Here is a 6,368-nt window from a genome sequence, read left to right on the forward strand (position 1 = left end):
GATTCGTGGGTTATCTCTTTGTGATTGTTAAGGAACAGACCTTGGTTAGGGCCTTGAGGGTTTAGGAGGAACTTCTTTAGTGGCTGGACGTTTCCCTTTTGAAGCACTAGGGCAAGAAGGTGTGTTGGATGATGTCGCTGTCTGAGACGAAGATGGATACCTTGGAGTCATCTTCGTGCGATCCATGGGTTCAGTGGAAGGAAGAGAAAATGAAGGTGTGGGTGAGGGAGTGAAGGTTGGATTTTGAGAGTGCGATCATTCTCAAGAACCCTCAGGTATTCTGGAAAGTCACTGAGTAATCGTGCTTCTTCGAGTGGCGGTTTTCTTTCTCATCTTAATGACATACTGGTAATGCAGTTTTCAAAAAATGGGAGTGAAAAAACTGAAGAGTCATGTAATGGAATATGAAGGGGTTTGGTTGTGTAATTGCAACACACAAGAGGTTTCTTGAAAACATGCATGTTCAGAACCTATGACAATTTTGAAAAGAGATGACCAAAGGTTGAAAAGATTTTTAATGAAAAAAAATTGACTTTTAGAAAAGACAAGACCAATGAGGCCTTATTTCATATAAACCAACTCTTATTGGGCCCAAAAATGATTGTGTTTAGGGAAACACAAAGGACCACATGAAATCTGAAACAGAAAGGTTGGCCCACTTGAATTTGAATTCAGAACCAATTATCAAATACCACATTTCAAGAAGAAGGCTCTTCACTTGTCCATAATTGTCTCATCCCGACCTAAGAGACCAAAATCTCAAACGGCACATCAACAAAGTTTAAAATAAAGAATCATAAGTAAGAGTGCCTAAACTAGTTCTCAATTTGCAAAACTTGTCCTCAGCCAAAAGTTTGGTGAAAATATCAGCTAATTGTTCCTTTGATTTAACAAATTGAATATTAATATTACCCTTTTGAACATATTTTCTTATTGAGTGAAATCTCACTTTAATATGTTTAGTTCTTGAGTACAAAACTAGATTTTTGAAAATATTAATGGCACTCATGTTATCACATAACAAGGAAATATTATCAGTATTTAATTTATAATCAGCCAGCTGAGTTTCCAACCATAACAATTGAGAACAAGATGAAGCAGCAATGTATTCGCCTTTAGCATTAGAAAGAGCCACTATAGACTGTTTCTTACATGACCGTACATTCAGAGATCTGCTCAGAAAATAGCAAACATTAGAAGTACTCCTTCTATCAACTCTATCTCTGGCAAAATTTGCATCGCAATAACCAACTACAGAAAATTCATCAGACTTAGGATACCATAAACAAAGTAGGATGTGCCATGAACATATCTAATGATTTTTTTAACTGCAGAAAGATGTGACTCTTTTGGTTGTGATTGGAATCTTGAACAAATTCTAACACTTTACACAATGTCAGGTTTAAAGGATGTTAAGTACATGAGAGAGCCTATCATACCTCTATACCTAGTCTCATCAACATCTTTCTCAGTTTCACCATTTTCTAACTTTGAGTTAGGGTGCATGGGAGCCCCCATGGGTTTGAATTTTCCATACCAAACTTCTTAACTAGTTCTTTGGCATAATTCTCTTGGTAAATGAAAGTTCCATTTTGAATTTGTTTAATTTGAAGCCCAAGAAAGAAATTAAGTTCACCCATCATGCTCATGTCAAATTCACTTGTCATGAGTTTTCCAAAATCAGCACATAGTGATTTATTAGCTGACCCAAAGATTATGTCATCAACATAAAGTTGAACTAGGATAAATGAATCATTATAATTCTTGATTAATAGAGTAGTGTGTGTGGTGCTTCTTTGAAAGCCATTTTTCAAAAGGAAAGAGCAAAGTCTTTCATACCAAGCTGTTGGAGTTTGCCTTAATCCATAAAGAGATTTTTAAAGTTTGAAAATGTAATTTGGAATGTCTTTATTTTTAAAACCAGGGGGCTATGCCACATACACTTCTCTATCAATCACTCCGTTCAAAAATGCACATTTCACATCCATTTGAGAAAGTTTAAAGCCACAATGGGTAACATATTCAAGGAGAAGCCTTATGGCTTCCATTCGGGCCACTGGAGCGAAGGATTCATCAAAGTCAATCCCTTCCTCTTGATCATATCCTTGTACTACCAATCTTGCTTTTTTCCTAGCTATGCTTCCGTCTTCACCCAATTTGTTCTTCTTCCCAATTGGTTCGGGTACAAGTGACTGATGAGCGGATAATTTGTACGCTTTTTGGCATTGTTTTTAGTATGTTTCTAGTAAGATTTAGTTAGTTTTTAGTATATTTTTATTAGGTTTTAGTTAAAATTCACTTTTCTGGACATTACTATGAGTTTGTGTGTTTTTCTGTGATTTCAGGTATTTTCTGGCTGAAATTGAGGGACCTAAGCAAAAATCTGATTCAGAGACTGAAAATGACTGCAGATGCTGTTGGATTCTGACCTTCCTGCACTCGAAGTAGATTTTCTGGAGCTACAGAAGCCCAATTGGCGCTCTCTCAACGGCGTTGGAAAGTAGACATCCTGGGCTTTCCAGAAATATATGATAGTCCATACTTTGCCCAAGATTTGATGGCCCAAACCGGCGTTCAAAGTCACCTTCAGAATTCCCAGCGTTAAACGCCGGAACTGGCACCAAAGTGGGAGTTAAACGCCCAAACTGGCACAAAAGCTGGCGTTTAACTCCAAGAAGAGTCTCTACACGAAAATGCTTCAATGCTCAGCCCAAGCACACACCATGTGGGCCCGGAAGTGGATTTTTATGTCATTTACTCATCTCTGTAAACCTTAAGCTACTAGTTCCCTATAAATAGGACCTTTTACTATTGTATTTTCATCTTGGTTTTTCTGGTTCCCTCTCTGGGACCGAAGCCAATGATCACTTTTGTTCTTATGTATCTTCAACGGTGGAGTTTCTACACACCATAGATTAAGGTGTGGAGCTCTGCTGTACCTCGAGTATTAATGCAATTACTATTGTTCTTCTATTCAATTCAACTTGTTCTTATTCCAAGATATTCATTCGCACTCAAGAACTTGATGAATGTGATGATTATGTGACGCTCATCATCATTCTCACTTATGAACAAGTGATTGATAACCACTTCTGTTCTACAAGCAAACAAGGCTCTAATGTTTATCTCTTGGATTCCTGATACACTACGCATGGTTGATCGCCTGACAACCGAGCGCTCGCCTGACAACCGAGCCATCCATTCCGTGAGATCAGAGTCTTCGTGGTATAGGCCAGAACTGATGGTGGCATTCAAGAGAATCCGGAAGGTCTAACCTTGTCTGTGGTATTCTGAGTAGGATTCAATGATTGAATGACTGTGACGTGCTTCAAACTCGCGATTGTGGGGCGTTAGTGACAGACGCAAAAGAATCACTGGATTCTATTCCGACATGATCGAGAACCGACAGCTGGATAGCCGTGCCGTGACAGGGTGCGTTGAATATTTCCACTGAGAGGATGGGAGGTAGCCACTGACAACGGTGAAACCCTTGCATAAGCTTGCCATGGAAAGGAGTAAGAAGGATTGGATGAAGACAGTAGGAAAGCAGAGAGACGGAAGGGACAAAGCATCTCCATTCGCTTATCTGAAGTTCTTACCAATGAATTGCATAAGTATCTCTATCTTTATCTTTTATTCATATTTCATCTATAACCATCTGAGTCTGCCTGACTAAGATTTACAAGGTGACCATAGCTTGCTTCATACCAACAATCTCCGTGGGATCGACCCTTACTCGCGTAAGGTTTATTACTTGGACGACCCAGTGCACTTGCTGGTTAGTTGTGCGGAGTTGTGATAAAGAGTTGAGATTGCAATGAGCGTACTATGTTGATGGCGCCATTGATGATCACAATTTCGTGCACCAAGTTTTTGGCGCCGTTGCCGGGGATTGTTTCGAGTATGGACAACTGATGGTTCATCTTGTTGCTTAGATTAGGTATTTTTCAGAGTTCTTAAGAATGAATTCTAGTGTTTCAAGGTGATGTTCTTATCATCACCAAAGTTGGTTGATTATCATCAATTTAGCTCTTGAATGTAATGTCTTGCTGAAGCTTGGCTATTCATGTCTAATTCCTTTAGACTGAAGCTCTAGACTAACATTGCATGATTCCTGGAATTCTCATTAAGAATTTTGATACCTTTATTTTCTTTTTCACTTAATTTTCGAAAAAAAAAACCAAAAAATTTTACAAAATCATAAAAACCAAAAATATTTTATGTTTCTTGTTTGAGTCTAGTGTCTTATTTTAAGTTTGGTGTCTTGCATGCATTGTTTATTTGATCTTGGTTCTATTTTCAAGTCAATAGTACAGGAACTGAAGATTCAGAACATGCAGCAGAGGAATTACACAGAAAAAGCTGGGCGTTCAAAACGCCCAGTGAAGAAGGACAGACTGGCGTTTAAACGCCAGCCAGGGTGCCTGGTTGGGCGTTTAACGCCCAAAAAGGTAGTGCATTGGGCGTTAAACGCCAAAATGTGCACCATTCTGGGCGTTTAACGCCAGGATGGCACAAGAGGGAAGATTCTGTTTTTAATGCAAATTTTTTTTTTCAAGTTTTCAAAGTTTTTCAAAATCAAATCTTTTTCAAATCATATCTTCTCAATCAAATCTTTTTCAAAATCAATTTCTTTCCTTTTTCAAAAGATATTTGCTAACAATTAATGATTTGATTGAACATTTCAAGTATGTTGCCTTTTCTGCTGAGAGAGGTTTAATGTTTGAATCATATCTTTTCTTGTTAGGCAAGTCATTAATTTTTTAAATCAAATCTTTTTAAATTGTTTTTCAAATCATATCTTCTCAATCACATCTTTTTAAAAAACCATAACTTTCAAATCACATCTTTTTCCAAAAAAAAAAAAAGTTTTCAATCATATCTTCTTCAAAATCTTTTTCAAAATGTTTTTAAAATCTTTTTAATTAATTTTCGAAAAATCTCTTCCCTTCTTCTCACATCCTTATATTTATGGAGTATCACTCCTCCTCAATGCACAATTCGAACTCTATCTCACTAAGTTCGAATTCTTCTACCTCTTTCTTCTATTTTTTTGTTCCTCTGACACCTCAAGGAATCTCTATACTGTGACATAGAGGATTCCACATTTTCTTGTTCTCTTCTCTTTCATATGAGCAGGAACAAAGACAAAGGCATTCTTGTTGAGGCTGACCCTGAACCTGAAAGGACCTTGAAGCGAAAGCTAAGAGAAGCTAAGGCACAACTCTCCGAGGACCTAACAGAAATCTTCAGAGAAGAAGAAGACATGGCAGCCAAAAACAACAACAATGCCAACAATGCAAGGAAGGTGCTGGGTGACTTTACTGCACCTACTCCCGACTTCTATGGGAGAAGCATCTCTATCCCTACCATTGGAGCAAACAACTTTGAGCTTAAGCCTCAATTAGTTTCTCTAATGCAATAGAATTGCAAGTTCCATGGACTTCCATTGGAAGATCCTCATCAGTTTTTGGCTGAATTCTTGCAAATCTGTGACACTGTCAAGACTAATGGGGTTGACCCTGAGGTCTACAGACTTATGCTATTCCCTTTTGCTGTAAGAGACAGAGCTAGGACATGGTTGGACTCACAACCTAAAGAAAGCCTGAACTCTTGGGAAAAGCTAGTCAATGCCTTCTTGGCAAAGTTCTTTCCACCTCAAAAATTGAGTAAGCTTAGAGTGGAAGTCCAAACCTTCAGACAGAAGGAAGGAGAATCCCTCTATGAAGCTTGGGAAAGATACAAACAATTGATCAGAAAATGTCCTTCTAACATGCTTTCTGAATGGAGCATCATAGGTATTTTCTATGATGGTCTCTCTGAACTATCCAAGATGTCTTTGGATAGCTCTGCTGGAGGATCTCTTCATCTGAAGAAGACACCTGCAGAAGCTCAAGAACTAATTGAAATGGTTGCAAATAACCAATTCATGTACACTTCTGAAAGGAATCCTGTGAACAATGGGATAAGTCAGAAGAAAGGAGTTCTTGAGATTGATACTCTGAATGCCATATTGGCTCAGAACAAAATATTGACTCAGCAAGTCAATTTGATTTCTCAAAGTCTGTCTGGAATGCAAAATGCACCAAGCAGTACTAAGGATGCTTCATCTGAAGAAGAAGCTTATGATCCTGAGAACCCTTCAATGGAAGAGGTGAATTACATGGGAGAACCCTATGGAAACACCTATAATTCTTCATGGAGAAATCATCCAAATTTCTAATGGAAGGATCAACAGAGACCTCAACAAGGTTTTAACAACAATAATGGTGGAAGAAACAGGTTTAGTAATGGCAAGCCTTTTTCATCATCTTCTCAGCAACAGACAGAGAATTCTAAGCAGAACCACTCTGACTTAGCAACCATGG

General features: G+C 38.2%; 1 non-coding gene across 1 annotated transcript; it reads right to left on the reverse strand.

Moving 5' to 3' along the window:
• Positions 1-5,671: 5,671 nt before the first annotated feature.
• Positions 5,672-5,779, reverse strand: LOC130958248 (small nucleolar RNA R71). The gene has a single exon (XR_009077380.1). It is a non-coding gene; the product is annotated as a small nucleolar RNA R71 (small nucleolar RNA).
• Positions 5,780-6,368: the final 589 nt, after the last annotated feature.

This window comes from Arachis stenosperma, chromosome 10 (assembly GCF_014773155.1).
Source record: "Arachis stenosperma cultivar V10309 chromosome 10, arast.V10309.gnm1.PFL2, whole genome shotgun sequence".
In the NCBI taxonomy this organism is placed as follows: domain Eukaryota; kingdom Viridiplantae; phylum Streptophyta; class Magnoliopsida; order Fabales; family Fabaceae; genus Arachis; species Arachis stenosperma.